At 37.0% G+C, this 21332-nt stretch overlaps 1 protein-coding gene across 1 annotated transcript in view; it reads right to left on the minus strand.

The window, feature by feature from the left end:
• The window catches only part of s1pr2 (sphingosine-1-phosphate receptor 2), a 38973-nt gene extending 18016 nt beyond the window's left edge, over positions 1 to 20957 (minus strand). The window contains exon 1 of the mRNA XM_052140128.1: positions 20364 to 20957. The gene's annotated coding sequence lies outside the window, so the exon portion shown is untranslated. The remainder of the gene's footprint in view (positions 1 to 20363) is intronic.
• Between the last annotated feature and the right edge of the window lie 375 nt (positions 20958 to 21332).

The following is a 21332-nucleotide window of genomic DNA, read 5'->3' on the forward strand; positions in this document are numbered from 1 at the left end:
ATCTACAATCTTGTCCCTGACATCCTTGGACAGCTCTTTGGTCTTGGCCATGGTGGAGAGGTTGGAATCTGATTGATTGATTGATTGCTTCTGTGAACAGGTGTCTTTTATACAGGTAACAAACTGAGATTAGGAGCACTCCCTTTAAGAGTGTGCTCCTAATCTCAGCTCGTTACCTGTATAAAAGACACCTGGGAGCCAGAAATCTCTGATTAAGAAGGGGGTTGAATACTTATTTCCCTCTTTAAAATGCAATTCAATTTATAACATTTTTGACATGTGTTTTTCTGGATTTTGTTGTTGTTATTCTGTCTCTCACTGTTCAAATTAACCTACCATTAAAATTATAGACTGATCATTTGTTTGTCAGTGGGCAAACGTACAATATCAGCAGGGGATCAAATACTTTTTTCCCTCACTGTAACTCTATAAACAAGCGAAAATAGAAGTTTTCAACATGTCATTGCACTTTACTGCTAAACCTTTGTTCAACAGCAGTATATATCTACAGCTTGTGATATACTGCTTCATTATTATTATTATTACTACAGTGAATATTACATTTTACTATACAATTGTAATATATTTCTGTTACAATTTCTTCAATTTCAGGGCTCTAGCTTATATTTTGACACATGTTTTATTATGATGTGTATTATTTGCCTGAAGCTTCACTTTCCGGATAAAAAGTTTTTGATACAGAGCCTTTTAAGTCACATCTCAAATCTCATCTCTTTACACTGTCCTTTGAGTCTGACAAATTAAATGTAGTTGTTGTGTTTGTGTATGTGGTAATTTTGAAATGTTATGTTTAAAATGTTATGACAGTGAAGTAGGGCTGCAACTAACAATTATTTTTATAAATCGACTAATCAAACTATTATTAGAACGATTTTTCGACTATTCAGGCGATTATTGCAACGATTAATCATTAGCTCTTAACCGACTATTCAGCTTGTGCCCAACTTAAAAGGTTGTATACATGCTTACAAACAATAAAGAGGACAAAATCTTTTTTTATCTTTTAAAAATACCTCTAAATGACATTCACTGAATTAAAGGGGAAAACTACTTGGATTTTTGTTGTTTAATTAATTAAACAAAAAAAATCACTGCAAAAAATCCTATTGTTTATCAAGTGCTTTTGTCTTGTTTTCCATTTAAAATAGTCTAAAAATCCTTAAAACAAGATACATTTACTTGAGAAGCAACATATAATATATTTAGACTTGCTTTAAGAGAATATATCTTAAATATCAGTGTATTTTGTAAATGTGTATTTTTTCATTTGTTCATACTTCTGCCTGTGCAGTAAAGAAAAAATATACTCATTCAAGATATTTGCTCTTAAAGCAAGTCTAAATAACGTATATGTTGCTTCTCAGGTAAATTAATCTTGCTTTAAGGATTGTTTGATATTTTTTTAAATATTTAAATATAAAAATTTTGTAAATATTATAATTCCAAATTCTCCGATAATAATTTGCTCTTCTGCAGTATAGCTGCTAAAGTAAATGTACTAGGAGTTTTAGATATTTATATTAGAAAACAAATTAAAAATATCTTTTTTTGTATTGTAGAATGGGCTAAGATTATACCCAGGCCATTTTTGCTCAAGTGGAACACCAGGTACAGCTCTGCTTTATTTCATGACGACACTGCTTCTGTATTTACTTATTTTGCATTTTTCTATTATAATACTCTGCGATCTAAATCACCTTAATCTGTTTGGAAAGTTTGAAGTGCATCTGGACTGTGAGCTGTTCTTTCTTCCTCTCCTCAGTCAAGTGCGAGCTGAAGTGCTGCTCTCCCGCGTCATCATTAGCGTTTCAAAAGATCTCATGTTGTTTTAAAATAAATCAGACGACTATTCCACAACAAAAATGTAAGCCCTACTGTGAAGCACTTTGATCAACTCTTGTTTTAAATGCTATTTAAATAAAGTTTAGTTGAGAGATTAAAGCACAAATGCTGTGATTTAAATATATAAATAGTACTTTATATGTGCTGCATGGTTCACAGTAGATTAGTGCTCTGCTCTGTCATCTGATACATGTCGTGAATGATTCTCAATATGTCTGAGCGGTCGGACTTATGCATTCAAAGTACGCATCTCTACCACACTAAGATTGCAGCCTTTAGCTTTTTAATAAATCACACTAAGACATGTCACAATTTTAATTTGATTAATTGTCCATTTCAGTGTACAAGAATTAACAGAGCACGTGCTCAAAATTAGCATTTTAAAGTAGTCATGTGTCAGTCATACAGCGCGCTGATACCAGATTGAGTTGGTGCTCAGTACTACCGGTACTGCAGAAACACTGGTATCATTAAAAAATATATATTTTAGCATTTGAATTTTTCTGAAAAAACAAAACAGGTTTATATATATATATATATATATATATATATATATATATATATATATATATATATATATATATATATATATATATATATATACACATACACACACACACACACTGTGTATGTACATGTTTATATATAAACTTTATGGGAAAATAATGTGCAAATTTGGTTTGTGTGTTGGTTATAAGATGAATTGGTGTGTCATCAGTGGGTAAGATGGAAGAGATTACTTACTGGCCCAAGTAAAAAAAAAAATAAATAAATAAATTAAAAAAAAAAAGTGCAATTTGAGGTATTATTTCCATAGCACAAACAATATGAGTGACATGCCAAAGATTAATATTAGGGTTAGGGGTATGTTCAAATCCCTAATCCTAAGTATTGAGTAATAGCAATAGTGATGCTTACCTCATCAAGCACCATTAATTAGTCTCTCATTTCTACAGACCAACTTAATCCCTAAAAAACAACCTGAAGTCAAACTACATGTCTTCTATATGTCTTTTAATGAATCCCTCTAATTAAGCCTTTGTTTTCACTTTATGTGAAGCACAGGGATCCTTTCATCGCCCAGAGGCAGTGGCAGGGTACCACAGACTGCATTCTGCTATAAGGCCCTTTTCCATCTAGTGCCCTGGGGCCGGTTGCACAAGCTATACGTACATTATGACTTAGCCTAGTTGTGGTGTAAACGGGCACTATGTCACAATTTAAATACTATTAAATATTTGAGTGTTGCACCATTAATCTTACGTAGGATGTAGCCCTACGTATGAATTAAATATTTACGGAAGCCTCCGACCATGAGTAACAGATGGAATAAAAACAACAGACTCACTTAATGACATCAACGAGTTCATGTTTTAGTTAACAGGTTTCAGTCCTCTCGACATGTATATCATGATGTTGGCTTTTATACTCTTTTACGGGAGAAAACATTATGTTAAAAAAAGTACTTCTTCAGCGTTCTGAAACTGATCTAACAGTGCACTTTCATGTGTACCATGTCAAGTTTCAACATATATGATACATGTTGTGAATGAGCAGCGAAGGCAGACGAGGAGATGCGGATCCAAGTGCAGTTCTACTTTATTAATGAAACAAACAAGGCAGGTACATGGAAAACACGGGAACAAAGGAAAAACCCTCAATGGGGAAATAAACACAAGACTGAGAAAACGGGCAGGGAACACATACCAGGCTAACAACCTTCAACGATAGACCCCAGTTGAACAAACAGACAGGGTTTAAATACACTGACAAGGGAAGACAGGAACCAATGAACAACAGAACTCAAAACAAGATAACAAGGTGAATAAACAGAAACCAATGGTAGACTAATGAGGACAGGTGAAAACAATGACAGAGAACACGAACGCTAACAGGGAGACTGTGGACAAGTGACAAAAATGACAACCAAGGGGTAACAGTGAGAACAAGATGAGGTAACCCTAACAATACATATCAGATATTAAAATTAATAAATGTCTATTTTTACAGCCTGTTGTATAAGTAATTATTTATTTATTGTCCCTTATTTGTTATTAAATATTGTTATTTACATATTTACCTAAATGTACCATTAATAAAATCTTGTTTTATTACTATCATATTTTAATGGGTGTTTAGTGAGCAAACAAGGTTTAATCATCAACTGTAATGAGATAAAACTGAAATTCACGGCTTTTCAATACTTCTGTGTACAAATCTGAAGGCTGCTTATTGGATCAATAGAGGGAAATGTAATATTATGTGACTAAGCATATATATATATATACATATATTTTTAGTCGTGAAAAGTGTGCCGTGGCAGAAAAAAGGTTGGGAAACACTGCTATAATGAAAGGTCCTGGAAGAGAAATCTAATTTGTTTGTTCTACAGCCCTGCTCCTGTTCCACCATCACGCAAACTCCACCCATGCTCATATTCTTCTGCTTTATCATGGGATGTGTGTCCCCCGTGTGTGTGCCAAGATTCGAGACAGCCGAAACAGATTTTTGTGATAATACTGGACTATTGTGCAAATGTGACATGCATATGATGATGGGGAGTGTGTTTTGGTGGGGGGAGGGGGGGTGTTGAAGGTGTAAATGGAAGAGGGGGAGCCTCCACAAAAGGAAACAGGCACCCACACAGATAAACAAAGCATGTTGATTTCCTTTTGTGATACAATGCTGTATTATTATTGGCTGTAACCTTTCATCAAACAGCAATGAAACAGGGACATGGAGAATTAAAAATAGGCATGTTAAAGAGGGGCCTGCACGTGTTCATAACTGATGCTTGCCCAGCTACAAGATACTAATGATTTAAAAAAGTTAAAACTACAGTCAAGCTTCTTTTTTGAAAGGTAAACTACAATACAAGCTACTTACAAAAAGAAGCAGAATGCATTGCAGCTTCTTGAGGTGGTTATTTCTTTTTTACTTTTGACCAATGAATTCCCCATTACTTTTCTATGACCTTTCCAGACATTTGTGATTACTGGATGCAGATTATTTTTTTTTAATCATTTTGATTCAGACTGAATCATGTAGACCGATTTGTGAACCATTTAAAATAATTTGTTGAAAAGAACTTGAAAGAAGACTCGAAAGAAGGATTCACTGACAATAGCTACCAATAGCTTTTGAAACATTTTAGAGGAGAGAAAAACTAGAAAAGGCATTCACTGTAGAAATTTCAATGACTTTTCCAACTTACAGAATCAGATTTTATGATCGAAAAATCAGCTGATATTCGCCTTAAATCCGCGATGATCGGGTGATGATCGGTGATCGTGCCTAGATTTAGGGCTGATCTTTTTTGCAGCCCACAGGGAATCACACATACACACTGCTACTCTAATAAATGAGCACTTGAAACATGACTTGTTGGCGGTTCTAAGCATTCACGAATTTAAACTTTCAGACATGATGTAATTCACATGAATATTCTAAAATGAGTAAGAACTACTCGTGTATGATTATTATGTTGCCCATTTTGAGTCATTACGGTAGTTATTTTGCCTCGCTGCACAGTGAGCAGGAAGAGGATAAAGAGGCTGCAAACAGGTATAAAAACTAATTTAACAACAAATAAACATGTAAATACAAACCTGAGTACACGTGCTGTAAAGTGAGTTGTGGCAAGCAGACGTTGTGTGAAGCGATAGAGATGGTTGAACGATCATGAGCGCTTTTTGCTTCACTTCTCATCAGTCACTCATCCCAGTGCTATTGCATGAGGATCCCAATTTAAATCAGATTAATGTTGGTCACAATACCACTAATCACAGATGTAACTCTTCAATAATGGCACAGGCACACGTCTTCATGATTTGCTTAATAATTAGTGATTTGTGTTACAACAAGACACCAAAAACAGTAAACGAATAATAGATATTAATGATTTCTCACTGAAGCAGTTATAGAGCTTGTAAAGGGTCTATTTTTCTGATTTTTGAAAGTATCTCTGCTGTGTGTGATGCTCTCATGGTTTTTGGTTGCCAGTATGTCACAATGACGTTTTAATATTGACAACAGAACTATTCACTGTTTTCAATACAAATAAACGTTAGCACTTAATAAAAAGGTTTAATTTCTTTAACATTAGTTAATGCATTAGGTATCATGAACAAATAATGAACAATATATTTTTACAGCATTTATTAATCATAATGTAAAAAAATTACAATTGTTAGTTCATGTTAATTCATAGTGCATAAATGTAAACTAATACAACTTATGATTTTAATAACGTGTTTATTGTATGTTGTAACTAACATTTAAGCTCATTATTTCATGTTAACTACAGTAATGTTGTTAAAACATTTTAACAAATGTAACCTTTTTGTAAAGTGTTACCGTAATTTTACTGTGTGGGGTATAAACATATAACTACAGTATATATATATATATATATATATATATATATATATATATATATAATTTTATAAAAGTTTTCTGGCTCAAAAACAAGCGGCACGTTTCCACCATTGAGCCAGGGCTATCAACTGCTCAGCAGTGGCCATTAGCCTCGGACCTCGAAATCGATCTGCATTCCCACCATCGGGCCAATAGCCCGATATTAGAGCAGTGTTGCTCTAATATCAGCAATTAATAGGCCACCCTGGTGCCAACGTCACACACCCCTCCTATTTCACAAGCAAGAGAGAAGCCTAAGCTGAGAAACCAGACTCTGGATTCAGAACTCGGCAAGATCGGCGATAATATACTTAATCATGTCTTTGTATGACAGATGCAAGCCCTGGAAGTGACAGTGGGAATGCTTGCCCTGGCAGGCACTAGCATGCCCTCATTCGGCTTGATAGTGGATACTCTGCAGGTGAGGGTTTTTGAATGAATTAATCTTGATTAGGGTGATTTAGGCCTACTACTGAAAAGACTAGAATATAACTGGATCGTAAACATAAATAACGAACAGCAGCTTTAAATGATTTTGAGTATTTTGCAATAAAAAATGCAAAAGGCAGAGCAGAAACTCAAAACCGGCAAATATTTCTTTTGGAACCAATGGAACCATCCAAATGAACCAATGTACTAAAACAAGTCAGGATTTCCATTGATACATATGAGAGGGAGAGGAAATTTTAAGAAAATGTGGTTGATTATTACGTTTATACTACTCATTCGGTTGTAAATCTGTGCGTGCAATATACTACAGCAATAGTACCGTAGTTTTGTCGCTCTAAGCCGCAACTTGTTACAAAAAAGTAGCTTTGTTACTGGAAAAGATACGTTTTGAAAAAAGCTGAACTACTGTCACATTGCTGAAAGATTTAGTTACGTTAGTAGTGTCCCTACTTTTACTTAGTTTCTCCACGAACCTGGTGGCCAGGCTATAAGAGAGAGCTTTAAAAAAGCCATATTGGCAATTCTGACATTTAAAGAAACAAATATTTTTTTAATTAAATCTTAATATACACAAACACAAGTCTTGGATATATGTCTCAAAAATAAATCATTATTCCCCATCTTTCCCAGACCCTCCTGACATATTAAAGAACTAAGTCTCTTTGGGATGATAGAGACTGGATTGCCTCACTCACACACTCACACACAAACACACAGACAGTCTGTTGTGGTAAAAAACAAAAGGCTTACTTCCCCCTCTCTGAAACTATAGTCAAAGACTGAGTGGTAAACTCTTTGTCATTTTGTTTCCCATTGGGTGTGGTTCAGTCACTGATCTGAAGAAGATCAAATTTAACCGGCAAATCAGTGCCGTTTATGTTACATCCAGAAAAGGAGGAATCATATTATGTAGACATTAAACTCTATAGCACAGCAATCCATAAATCCAATATATTACAATGTCTATGAATGTTTTTCTACAATTCTGTGTTCCTGCCTCCAGGCCTTGCCATGTCTGTGCATTTGTGTTTTGTATCACCACACATAAGTCTTATCAGTGACCCATGCATTTGTGCAAGCCTCCACTCATTGTCAAGAGTGATGAGACCAGGCCGACTGATTACGCAAACCTAACACTTTATATTAGTATTGAAGAGAAGTGAGAGATGGTTTCCCTCCAGAAAATGTCTGAAAGCATCTACATTTTGGTCTATATGATTCCCACAATTTACGCAAGAATACCAACGGTTTCATTTCATTACAGATAAAAGACAAGTTCAACTTGTGCAACTTCTGTTTAATCGAAACGATTGCAAAAAAAGAAGTTACTTCAGCATGTCCCACCAGAGAGCAGAAAGCCAGGCCATTCCCATGCTAAATGAACACTGTGTGGGCAGGATCCATCTCTTTTTTGCCTCTCATGGACATTCATGACTTGGAATTAACATGAGGATGGGTCTGATCCTATCACAGATGCCACAACTGAAAGAACAGGTTTGATGGACAAACCCACCCGCCACAGTTTTATAGTGCACAAAGGCAGTCAGGGTAACAATACACTGTCTACCACAAGGGGGTGGATGTGCGGGTCTGGCATGCCCTTATCTCCCCCTCAATACCTTCTCAAAACGTAATGCAGTTGGACCTACCAATGCTGGGTAGACATTAGAAAACCACAACATGACCACATCACTACATTTCCAGAGCTTAATGGAGTACTTCAAGCCACAAATCATTCATAAACGTTTTACGGCTCACTAACACAAAAAAAGATCTCCAAGACACTTTGTGGCTAGTAAAATCGTGAGCATTATCATTACATGGGAGAGAGACAAATTTACTGGCTTTGTTTTTTGCCAGGTTTCTGTACTCCTAAAGGTTTAACCTAATTTCCATCCAGATTAGTTTATTTTGAAGATAAACAGGTAAAATAGAAACAATCGTGGCAAAAAACATTACAGTAACAGTTGACGTTAAAAAGACAATTCTCGCAATATTTACTCACCACCTCATGTTGTTCCATCACCGTATGACTTACTTTCCTCTCTGAAATACAAAAGGTTACATTTTTTTAAGTATATCCTGGTCCAGTCTGTCTGACTGACAGACGACTACGTTAAAATGCTCACACGCTTATTTAAGTGCATGCTCTGTTACTCCTTTTTTTGGGGCATTCTGATTTTGAATGCCCAATTCCCAATGTGCTTTTAAGTCTGCGTGGTCGCATAGTGATTCACCTTATCCGGGTAGCGGTGGATGAATCCCAGCTGCCTCTGCATGAGACCCGCGCATCTTAATAACATGGCTTGTTTAGCGCGTTGCCATGGAGACACAGCGCATGTGGAGGCTTCACAGCATCCACGCCCAACTCACCACATGCCCCACCGAGAACTAAACACATTATAGCGACCATGAGGAGGTTACTCCATGTGACTCTACCCTCCTAGGCAACCGGCCAATTTGGTTGCTTAGGAGACCTTAGGAGTCACTTGGCACTCCCTGGGATCCAAACTAGCGAACTCCAGGGATGGCAGCCAGCGTCTTTACCCCTCTGTTATTCCTTTAACAATGGATAAGTGATCAAATTAAAATCGTCATATGTCCTAGTGTGATTATTAAACCACAAAAGGATGAGATTTAATTAAATATACAGTCTGCATGTGCTGCACACTTCAGAGTGAATGTATGAAGCTGCTCATATACACACAGTATTTTATGAGCATCATTACGCCAGTGTGTAACTGCCAGTTATTGCATGATAATAAAGTACACAAAAAAGTACAAGATTAAAAAGTGTGTTAAATCGGCGCACAGCTTCAAATTATGGATTCATTCTATGCGCAAACATGACGTTTAGAGCAGAATTCTTTATTTTAGTGGAGCACTTGTATAATTGTGCTTCAGATGTGCTTGCTTCTCTTCTCTCACTGCTTGTTTCAGAGGATATGTGAAGTCTTGTCTTGAATGCGCTTTAAAGCCGCACGCAGCCTGTTAAGTTTAAGATTGCTTGACAGGTAGAACTTTCTCCCTAGAAGTCCTTGGTTTCACCAGACTCACACATGGGTGTCAAAGAAATCTACCAAATACCATTATAATGGATGCTACATGCCCCTGAATGTAGCCCTAGAAATTAAATTAATTCAATTATCACGGCTAAAAACAGACCAGGACGGGAAAAACTCTACAGTGTACTCCTGGACTTAATAGATGACCGAATAGAGCTCACATTCATAGCAAAGTGTGCAGTGCCTGCAGACTTTATATTTATATAACTAAATCATAGCATTTTGCGCTTTAGTAAATCACACTGGGCCATAGTGTACCAAAATGTCAGTAGTCGGTACCAATACCAGTGAAATTTCACTGTTCTTGATACCAATTTTGATACCACAGCAAAAAATATGCTAATATAATGTGCTATTAAACACATAGGTTTAGTTACTTTTAATAATTACAGGTGAAACTCGAAAAATTTGAATATCGTGCAAAAGTTCATTAATTTCAGTAATTCAACTTAAAAGGTGAAACTAATATATTATATAGACTCATTACAAGCAAAGTAAGATATTTCAAGCCTTTATTTGATATAATTTTTATGATTATGGCTTACAGCTTATGAAAACCCCAAATTCAGAATCTCAGAAAATTTGAATATTGTGAAAAGGTTCAGTATTGTAGGCTCAAAGTGTCACACTCTAATCAGCTAATTAATCCAAAACACCTGCAAAGGGTTCCTGAGCCTTTAAATGGTCTCTCAGTCTGGTTCAGTTGAATTCACAATCATGAGGAAGACTGCTGACCTGACAGTTGTGCAGAAAACCATCATTGACACCCTCCACAAGGAGGGAAAGCCTCAAAAGGTAATTGCAAAAGAAGTTGGATGTTCTCAAAGTGCTGTATCAAAGCACATTAATAGAAAGTTAAGTGGAAGGGAAAAGTGTGGAAGAAAAAGGTGCACAAGCAGCAGGGATGACCGTAGCCTGGAGAGGATTGTCAGGAAAAGGCCATTCAAATGTGTGGGGGAGCTTCACAAGGAGTGGACTGAGGCTTCAAATGTCGTATTCCTCTTGTCAAGCTGCTCCTGAACAACAAACAACGTCAGAAGCATCTTACCTGGGCTAAAGAAAAAAAGAACTGGTCTGTTGCTCAGTGGTCCAAAGTCCTCTTTTCTGATGAGAGCAAATTTTGCATCTCATTTGGAAACCAAGGTCCCAGAGTCTGGAGGGAGAATGGAGAGGCACACAATCCAAGATGCTTGAAGTCCAGTGTGAAGTTTCCACAGTCTGTGTTGGTTTGGGGAGCCATGTCATCGGCTGGTGTTGGTCCACTGTGCTTTATTAAGTCCAGAGTCAACGCAGCCGTCTACCGGGACATTTTAGAGCACTTCATGCTTCCTTCAGCATACAAGCTTTATGGAGATGCTGACTTCATTTTCCAGCAGGACTTGGCACCTGCCCACACTGCCAAAAGTACCAAAACCTGGTTCAATGACCATGTTATTACTGTGCTTGATTGGCCAGCAAACTCGCCTGACCTGAACCCCATAGAGAATCTATGGGGCATTGCCAAGAGAAAGATGAGAGACATGAGACCAAACAATGCAGAAGAGCTGAAGGCCGCTATTGAAGCATCTTGGTCTTCCATAACACCTCAGCAGTGCCACAGGCTGATAGCATCCATGCCGCGCCGCATTGAGGCAGTAATTAATGCAAAAGGGGCCCAAACCAAGTACTGAGTACATATGCATGATTATACTTTTCAGAGGGCCGACATTTCTGTATTTAAAATCCTTTTTTTATTGATTTCATGTAATATTCTAATTTTCTGAGATTCTGAATTTGGGGTTTTCATAAGCTGTAAGCCATAATCATCAAAATTATATCAAATAAAGGCTTGAAATATCTTACTTTGCTTGTAATGAGTCTATATAATATATTAGTTTCACCTTTTAAGTTGAATTACTGAAATTAATGAACTTTTGCACGATATTCTAATTTTTCGAGTTTCACCTGTATAGTTTAATAATAATTATTATTTTCCAGAACATGTTTTAAAGTTTAATTTAATCATCAAAATTGTGTCTAATCAATTCATTCTTAAAACTTTTGAGTGAAAAGTGAAAATATTACTTTTTAACATGGTCGGATTTATACATTCATTTAAAGTATGCAGCTCAACCACAGTAAGATTGCAGCCTTCAGCGGTGTAATAAATCACACTAGGACATGTCACTTGGATTAATTTTCCATTTCAGTGTAAAAGGAGTAACAGAGCATGTGCTCAAATTAAGCATTTTAAAGCTACCGTGTGTCAGTCATATTGTGTGCTGGTACCGGACAGAGTCGGTGCTCAGTACTGCAGAAACACTGGTACCCTTACATATTCTTTATTTTAGTACTGACTTGGTACCATAGTACCGGTACTTTTGACAACACTACTGGGTCACATAACCAACGTCTTATACAGAGGAGTGAAACTACTGTCAAAAACACAGAAAACAGAAAAGCCTCCTCATCAAAATAAAAGCTTGATTTGTGAAATTAAAAAAATAGCAACAGAAATGTATTACTAAATGTATTAGTATAAGAATTATATTTAAGTAATATCTCACCTGCCAGAGTGCTGAACGTACTGAATATAAGTTTTCATCAATGTTTATAATGTCGCTCTGTAGTGCAGCACTTTATTTGACAAAAATAAGACCAATGTTGTGTTTCAGATTATATACATTCATGATTTTAACTGATGCACTTAATTTGATTTAAAAAAATGCAATAGTGTTGAAAATGTTAGGAATTAAGACACCATTTTGATGATGAAATTTAATTAAACTTTAGAACATGGACAGGAAAACACAGAATTTGGGGGAAAAAAAAAAGTTTAAGAAAATAATAAAACTGATTTCTTAGGGTACTTGTAAAAAATGTCTTCAAGCAAACATGCAACTGTTTTAATTTATAATTTACATTTATACATTTAACATTGTTAAAAAGTCTAAAGGAGTGTGTTCAAGGCATTTAACCTATTTTTTGTGGTATCGAGAATAGTGCAATTTGACTGATTGAAATTGTGGTATTGAAACAACCTGTATTTTGTAGATTTATATCAGTAATTGTGCACAGTTGCACAACATGAATAGCAAGAGCGACCTTTAAGTTCTTCCAGTTGCTCATGATTCCTAAACTCTATCTGTCCTAAAATGGACAAAGCATTTCCCCTAACTGAATCGCTCCTCAATAAATATTTATAAAGTCTCCCATGAGCCTTGTCTATATGTGTCCATGTGAGACATATTGGGCTGCATGACTGCGTTGTATATGGGAGGTGTTTGTGATTGTCTTAACACTAAATATGCAAGCTACTGTTTGTGCAGTTGCAATCGAACAGACATCAAGAAAGTCTTAATGACTGTGCATGTTGTGGAGAAGGTTAGCAGACAGAGCAATAGCAATGCATTACTGGGACACTCCCAGTTTTTGGCACCAAAACTGAGAGCTCCATATTGGCTGTGAGTTGTAACTTGCTCACCAGCAGCCTCCAAAACAGAAGGGATTTATTTTGTCCCAGCTGCCACACCCAGCAAAAGTGTTTTTCAGCTGAGGAAAAATGGCACGCTGCTTTATAACAGTCAGTATAAGCCCAATTAATATCACCATACATCAACATGCATATGTGCAGAGATGGGCTATTATTGATTGGTGTGATAGGAAAAATGCTGCCCTGCGTTCACAGACATGCATTGATCCCTGGGCGCCGACTATTCTTAGTTTACCTTGAAAAACCAAACATATCAGTTCTCCGAAGATGACTGTTTTCCATAAAGCTTTCCAGTACAATTTTCTTTTGTTCGTATAAGGCTCTTGCTGACATGAGGGATTCGGGCTTCCTCAGTGACAGTTCTTTCAGCAGGTGCTGCAAGAGCTCTGCACACATTGCCAAAATGATATATGCAAGAGACCTTGAAGGATTGCTCCGCCCACACTGTGACCTGGCCCACCCATAACCTCACATGTGACCAAGTCCAAGAATCCCACACTTCCAGTTCCCACCACGGCATGCAACATTTATTTATATTTCCGTTGACTTATATATGTTTATTTATTCAATTTTACATTCAGCTTTGTTTCTCATGCACTCTTCACAGTCCTTCCTCACCAATGCATCCATTTAGCCTGCATGTGTGAACTGGGAGCAGGGGCACCGTAACCGCGGGGGAAGGATGTTAAAATAATCTGTTGGCTCGGATTAAAAGTACATGCCTGGTATAGACTATAATTGGCTTTAGTTTTATCACCTGATATTACAAACAGATAAATTCGCCTTTTTGGCCCCCAAACAGGATGAATATTACTAAGGTTATGTGATTGGACAGTCTAGCCCTAGGGAGCTTACCCGACAACATCAGCACAAGCTAATTAATACTCATAAACTCACCTTTCCTCAAGTAGTAGTAGTAGATTTAGACAACACAACTTGTCTGTCATTGGTTCGACCCCTATAAAATTAATTCCAAAGCCACTCACGGGCCCAAGGTAAATAATTATCTTTCTGAAACCAGCTTCAGGGACAAAGTCGAAACAAAGGTCAGTGGAATGAGAAATGAAAGGTAACACCCTTCAGTCAACCTGCAACCTCATTATTAGAGGTCGACAGGTATATCGTTTTTGCCGATTAATCGGCACCGATAACAGATTTCTGGAAATGTAGTTATCTGCAAAAATCCACACCTATAATTTTTCCCCATTGTGTCAGCGGCTGGGACAATACAATATGAGAGCAGCCCCTAGAGGTGAAAAAAAAGATTCACCAATGCCTTGTAGAGTTTGTTTTGGCACATAAGATTACACTCTGCATGGAGCGGAACACTTCAGATGCAGATTTGAAACATCACCAACAAAAAGGTATGTATACAGTACACACTGTCATATCATTACAAAGTAATTAAATTGTTGACCTGAGGCTGCATTAGTAGATAACAGCAGTATATTACCCAAAAAGGCAAAACCAAGTGGTTAGAACAATGTTCTACCCAAAGTCCTACCCAAATGTTTAAAGGGTAACTATTAACTTTTTTTAGTTAATGATCTGTAAGCATGGGGCTTTATTAGTACTGGTCATTGATTCAAGTAATTTTTTTTGACATTTGTGTATAAAGTGTTTTAATTCTACAATATATGGTGTAAAAACGTCTGAGTGCTGCCCTCTTCAGGTTGAACGGTGGCTACTGCAGTTGAATTTTCCTATTGGCTGTTGCGGTACTTCGTGACGTAAGCGGTGACAGCTGACGTAAGCAGGTTCCAGCTCACCACGCCAGATTCACGTACATGTCGTCTTGCGACCGTGTGAGGAATAATAATAACATAGAGTCTGACAGCAGCTGTCAATTAATCCGTCACTACGAGTCTCAGGTGCCCCCCCGCTCAGCCCCGCACTCGGTTCCTTCCCTCTATCCCCGCCGGGGTCTGCCCACTTTTCCTGCATTTTCAAATATTTCTAGTGGGTGGAGTCAGACTCTGAGCAGGTGTTTAGTTACCCTTTAAATGTCATGATTGTTACCATCTATTACCATCTATTTGCATTAGTTTATATCCAGCTGGTCACGTTTATGCATTAGTTAGCCAGCTAAGTTGCATATTTAAAGCTAGTGATGTGAGAAAGCAAATTAAAATATTCATGTATCCGAGAGAAATGTATAAACAAACCAGAATCGAATCGGAGTTCAATAAAAAAAAAAATATTCTTACTGTAATACGATTACTTCAGGTCGATCACATTCTTGCACTAAAAAAGGCTATACACAGCACAACAAATACAGTTAAACAGAAAGCAGGAGTCTCAATATGCTTTTAAAGTTCTTTTTAATTAGACACATCCTCTAAAAACAGCTCTCCTGCACAAGACGCTAAATAAACAAAACAAAGGGAAACAAAGACTTTGTCTTTTGCACGTTTAAATACGGATGGTTGCAAAAGCGTTCGGTTTGAGCAGGTCTTTACAGTTGGTGGCGGTTTTTGGCAGTTGCGTCTTGCTCTCTTATAAGCGTTTCTCAGATTAAGCAGTGAGTTGTTTAAATGCTTTGTCAAGAAAGATGTTGAACTTAAAAATGTGTGTCTCGAGATTCGTGCATTCGGTTCCTGTCTGTTGTGTTTCAACTTTTTGAACAGCCCCTGGCCTGGGCTCATAGTCTGAGCCGTTTCACCACCGAGTTCAGCCAAATACCACTGCTATGTGTGAATATTGCTACTCTACATACAACTAGTGGCCGACCAATTTATCTGCCGGCCAATATTATATATATATATATATTAGCCTTTCATATATATATCGTATCGCATATATGCTTTCCGATATACGTGTATATGAAAACTTTTTTTTTTTCAGAACATATAGTGCAGAAAACAATGCTTGGGGTGATTTAGAATTGGTGTCATAACGTAGTTTGTCCCTCAGAGCGCACTCGAACTCCATTGTTTACAGAGCTGTGCTGACTGTGGCAGACAGGGAGGAGTTAAGTGATGCGGAGTTAAGTGTTGTCTTCACGGTAAGTTGCTAACTAGTTTGTGAAACACATACTGGAAAGTTAATAAACAATGACCTCATAATTTTCAATATAACGTTATAACTGTTCCTGACAACCATGACACTCATGTTTATCACATCTGTGTGGGTTGGTGGATTGAGTCTGTTGAGTGTTGATTTCACGATATATTGTTACCTAGTTGGTGAGACGCAATGCTGTAAAGTAAATAAACAACATCCATCTTTTACTCTCCGTGACAACGAGCTTGTAGCTAACTAGCGAACCGCGTAGCTACTTTCATTGCTTGTCAGCTGAGTGGAAGCTAATATGTAAACTGGTGAACTGTTTTGTTCAGGATTCACAGTTTGAATGAACAATTCCAGTCATTGCATTTATAAAATGTAATATTTATAAGTCTGGTTTTCCACTGTTGAAAGTTCCGCTGAACTTGTATAGCAGAATACGGTGTAACACCGCTTGATGTGAGCGGTCTACTGAAACGTTTGCCCACTCATTTTACTGTTGACTTTACATTACCGATATATTGGTCTATTACTGTCTTTTACAGAAGAAGAAAAATACACAGCTCTAATATATACATGGTTCGAGACATGAGTGTAGAACACCAGTCGTGGTCAGCGGAGGCAGTGTGGCTAGTTTCGTTCTGGTTTAATGAAGCATGGCATCACATGATGCCAACACAGGATATATGCTGCCCATATCAGAGTCAGTCTAATGATTGGTTCACAGTGTGATGAAAATCTGCTCTACTACACCCCACCAGCACCTGAATACAAGACCCCACACACCAAACAAGAAACTCCAGCACCTGATATTTCTGCTCTTCTTAATTTTCCACTCTGCTAATGAGATTTCCATCCAATAAAAAAAAGTTAGCTTTCTTTTATTGCATTCAGAAATTCCCATGTGCTTCTGAATGCACTATTTGAAAAGTTTGATGCAGTCAAGGAGCAGACTAGTTAATGCAATCATTCCATTTAGAGCTTTTAGAAGAATATCGTGACCACACACATTTCTCATCCACTGTTAAGACTGATGGATTAACAACACTCAATGTGATAATCATTGTTTGCTCCCACATATCAGCTTATCTTGTAAATGGAGGCATCATGTACCACAAAAGCAGTTTGTTATTGCACAGGGGAGAAAGTGCAATTGTGTCAGAAACATCTGGTTTTGTTACTTCCTCAGCGAGGTGTTTTCAACGAATGCTTATCTTTGACAGAGAGAAGGGATGCATTTCATAGTTTGACCTGAATTCAGAAGCTATTACAGTGGCTTTTCAATATAGCTCTGGATAAAAGGCACAACAAAAATCACTAAATACAATAGAGCTGACCTAAATTTGTACATTTGTCTCGCTCCATAACAAAACAGTCAACAGACAACAGTCAAAGCAGAAGCATAAAGGACAATTCAGGGTTCAATCCAAGTTAAGCTCAATCGAATGCATTTTTGGTATAATGTTGATTACCACAACAACAAAAAAAATAATAATAATAATTTTGACTTGTCCATCCTTTTCTATTAAAAAAAATCAAAAATCGAGGTAACAGTGATGCACTTATAATGGAAGTGAATGGAGGCAATCTTTGGAGGGTTTAAAGATAGAAACGTTAAACTTATAATTAGAGGTAGACCGATATATCAGTTTTACCAATTAATCGGTGCCGATCAGTTATCTGCAAAATTTCTACCAATAGTTGCAGATGTGTTTTTTTATTCTTCATCAATAAACCTACTATTGTGAAATCTATCTCTCTCTCTCTCTCTCTCTCTCTCTATCTATATATGTATATACATACACACACACGTATACTATTTGTACAAAACTCTTCATCCTGTGAATAAATAGGCAATAAAAAGCTTAATTTGGTAATTACTAACCAAGTTAGTTGGTAGTTTCTGCAGGTATCATCAAATCTAATTTAATGCTTTTTAATGCCATTTTTTTTAATGCCATGCATGACCCATGACTAACCACTTATACATATACATATATACATACATACACACATATACATATATATACACACACACACATATACATATATACACACACACACACACACATTGCACTTACACGCAAACTGCATTTCGCTGTCTTTGTAATTGTACTCTGCACAATGACAATAAAGTTGAATCTAATCTAATCTAATACACACACACATATATATATATGTGTGTGTGTGTGTGTGTGTGTGTGTGTGTGTGTGTGTGTGTGTGTGTGTGTGTGTGTGTGTGTGTGTTTATAAATGTATATTTTTAAAAAGCCCATGTCCCAATTGTAACCATTCAATCTGACAATGATGCAATGATGATAATCTTGGATATTTGAGACATTCTACATAATTTAAATAAACTGTATCACTCTGAACTGAATTAAATGGCTCAGGAGACAGCTTAAAATATAAAAATGTATTTGCAGATATGTCAAATTGAATTTAACATAGTACCAATCAATTAGATATTGAATGCTATAGGCATACTGAAAAATCAGTCCATGACTGGAAAAAAGCCATTATGTTTCTGTTTGTGTAAATTGTACCGCCATCGAATACACGTAACCTCCTTCAACTAGAACCACAAATTCTATCATACAGGATAATTTAAGGAGCCAAGTCCTCTTTGTATTTCGGGCTTGTTTAAAGTTAAAAGTCCAGCATTATGCACTAAACCTTAATTTTTCTGGTCAGTATTGGGACTTTGGTTGCACACTAAACTGCTTTTGGGATTATATTAATTTAGACTCATGTAGCCTCAATATCTGTGCCGTCATAGTAAGGAAATGTTTCTAAGAAATATAACTAAGAAATTATTCATCATTCTATAATTCTATTTTAAAATATCTATTGGCCAATTAATAGTTTATCTGCCTTTTACAGCATTTACATTAATTCTTCTTTTAAAGTTTGTGTATTATTTAAGTTGTAAAGCTGTTAAAATCGTAATTTATCCGGTGGTTATAGGGTTTAAGACGTTACATCGTCATGGCAACTAAGTAGTAAATTGCATACAAGGTTAGTAGGCCATTTTATGACAGTAAAACCATGTTAACACCAATATTACTAACATGTTGTGGCTATACTTTTCAAACAGTAAGTATGTTAACATTTATGGCTTGGCCCCGTTGACTTCCATAGTAAGTGTCTCACTGGAACACAGATTTGTGTTTTTATTTTTAAGAAAAGGAGGAGCAAATGGAAATTAATTTTCATGGTAATCAGCATTATGCCACAAAGGCTGTCAACTGAGCTAAACTTGTATTGACCCAGAATATTCCTTTAAAGGATAGATACTCAAAAATAAATATTCTCATACAATATTCTGCTCAATGTCTCATGTTGTGTTCCACAAATGAAGACTTTTCATTATTGGGTGAACTATCCCTTTAAAAGACAGACAACTACCCTCAAGAGCACTCGGTCCAACATAATGGCATAATAGAGCCTTTGTCTTATTAATACATTCTTTAAGAACAATGCCAACTTAACGGTGACGGATGGACAAATCCCAACGAACCCCACAGAGGATTTGCAACGGCTACACATGTAGCAAAGCTTCAACAGTGCCATGAGCTCAGCAAGAGCTCGTCCCTATTGACAAATGAACTGCTGCAATACACATGAAGTCCAGCAGGTCTGGATGATGCTGGTCAGTGCTACATTGGTGAACAAACGGCTGTTGGCTACTTTCCCCTATTTAATGCAAAACATTTGGAGCGTGACGTGACACTAAAAAATCCAAGCCTAACATGTTTAAGGTGTCACTGGCGGAATATGCATGTGTCGAGAGCTTTGATAAGGTACTAAATGTGTGAGATAGTCTTATCGGGGAGCTCTACTACACATCAGTGCAAGCCAGAGAGAAGGTGATAGAAACGTGTCTGTATTGACACATAAACGAGTCACAAGTTACTGTTAAAAAGTGAAATCTATCCTTCATGTTTACATAGGAAGGCAATTAAACCAAACTATATTCATTAAAATACACAGGTCTGCTGTACTGCGAATATAATAACATACTGAAACACTAAGGAACATATCCTTGCGTTTTGGATGCGAGATGTTTAGCTCAATACTGGCAGACTCACCCCATGTGCGATGACCGGCAGAGAGATGAAACGCGCGCCACTGTATTTAATCTTCATTTACAAGGTTTTCACGAGACTCCGTAATTCCAAATCGAAAGGGTTCCGATTCGGGAAAGCCAACCGTTGCAACCGAAACTGATTTTTAAAGGAGTCAAAATTTTCGTGTAGCAATGGCCATTACTGTGTATATTCGAATCAACAGTGAAGCCATGGCTGTGATATACGCCAATGAATAATCAGTCTTGCATCGAAAGCTTCAAGACGCGTCAGTTAATGTGTTGTATGGTAATTCCACACGCTGTGTGTGTGGTTCCTGCTCTCGCGAACTCACTGAGCTAACAAGAGCTTCACGAGCTGCGCGCGGCGACACAGTCCCGTAACACACACACACACACACACACTTCTCTACACAGCATGGAAATGCGAGCTTTGTTTCCCTCTTCAGAGCAGGGTGCCACGGTGATGATTTTACCCCTATTCTCCAAAAATACTTATTGCAAAATAAATATAATTGCAAACGGTCTCCAGAAGATGTTGTCACTTCTTAATGAATGAATATGTTCAGAAAAGAAAATTCACATTTATGGTACTATTATCTCTCTCTCTCTCTCTCTCTCTCTCTCTCTCTCTCTCTCTCTCTCTCTCTCTCTCTCTCTCTCTCGGTTACAAATGAGGTCCAGATGTTTTTGTTTTTTTCTCGTCTCTTTGGTTCCACCTCCTCACTTCCTCTCGCGCTCTCTTGTTGTTGAGAGTCTTTCGGTAATTTTTCCTTTCTTACATTTATGGTTCTTAGAATGTGTTCAACTCTCAGTTACAAACCTTTGTATTATTAATATTAAGCTTACATCATTTTATGGTTCAGTGACCCTAAGAATATTCTGGATCCAATACAGAATATAACAAGGCACGCTCAATTAGCAATTGGCTACTACAAAATTAATTTAGATTTTTTTCCCTCCTTTTCTTAAA

The sequence above is a fragment of the Xyrauchen texanus genome, chromosome 12 (genome assembly GCF_025860055.1).
Source record: "Xyrauchen texanus isolate HMW12.3.18 chromosome 12, RBS_HiC_50CHRs, whole genome shotgun sequence".
NCBI classification, from domain to species: domain Eukaryota; kingdom Metazoa; phylum Chordata; class Actinopteri; order Cypriniformes; family Catostomidae; genus Xyrauchen; species Xyrauchen texanus.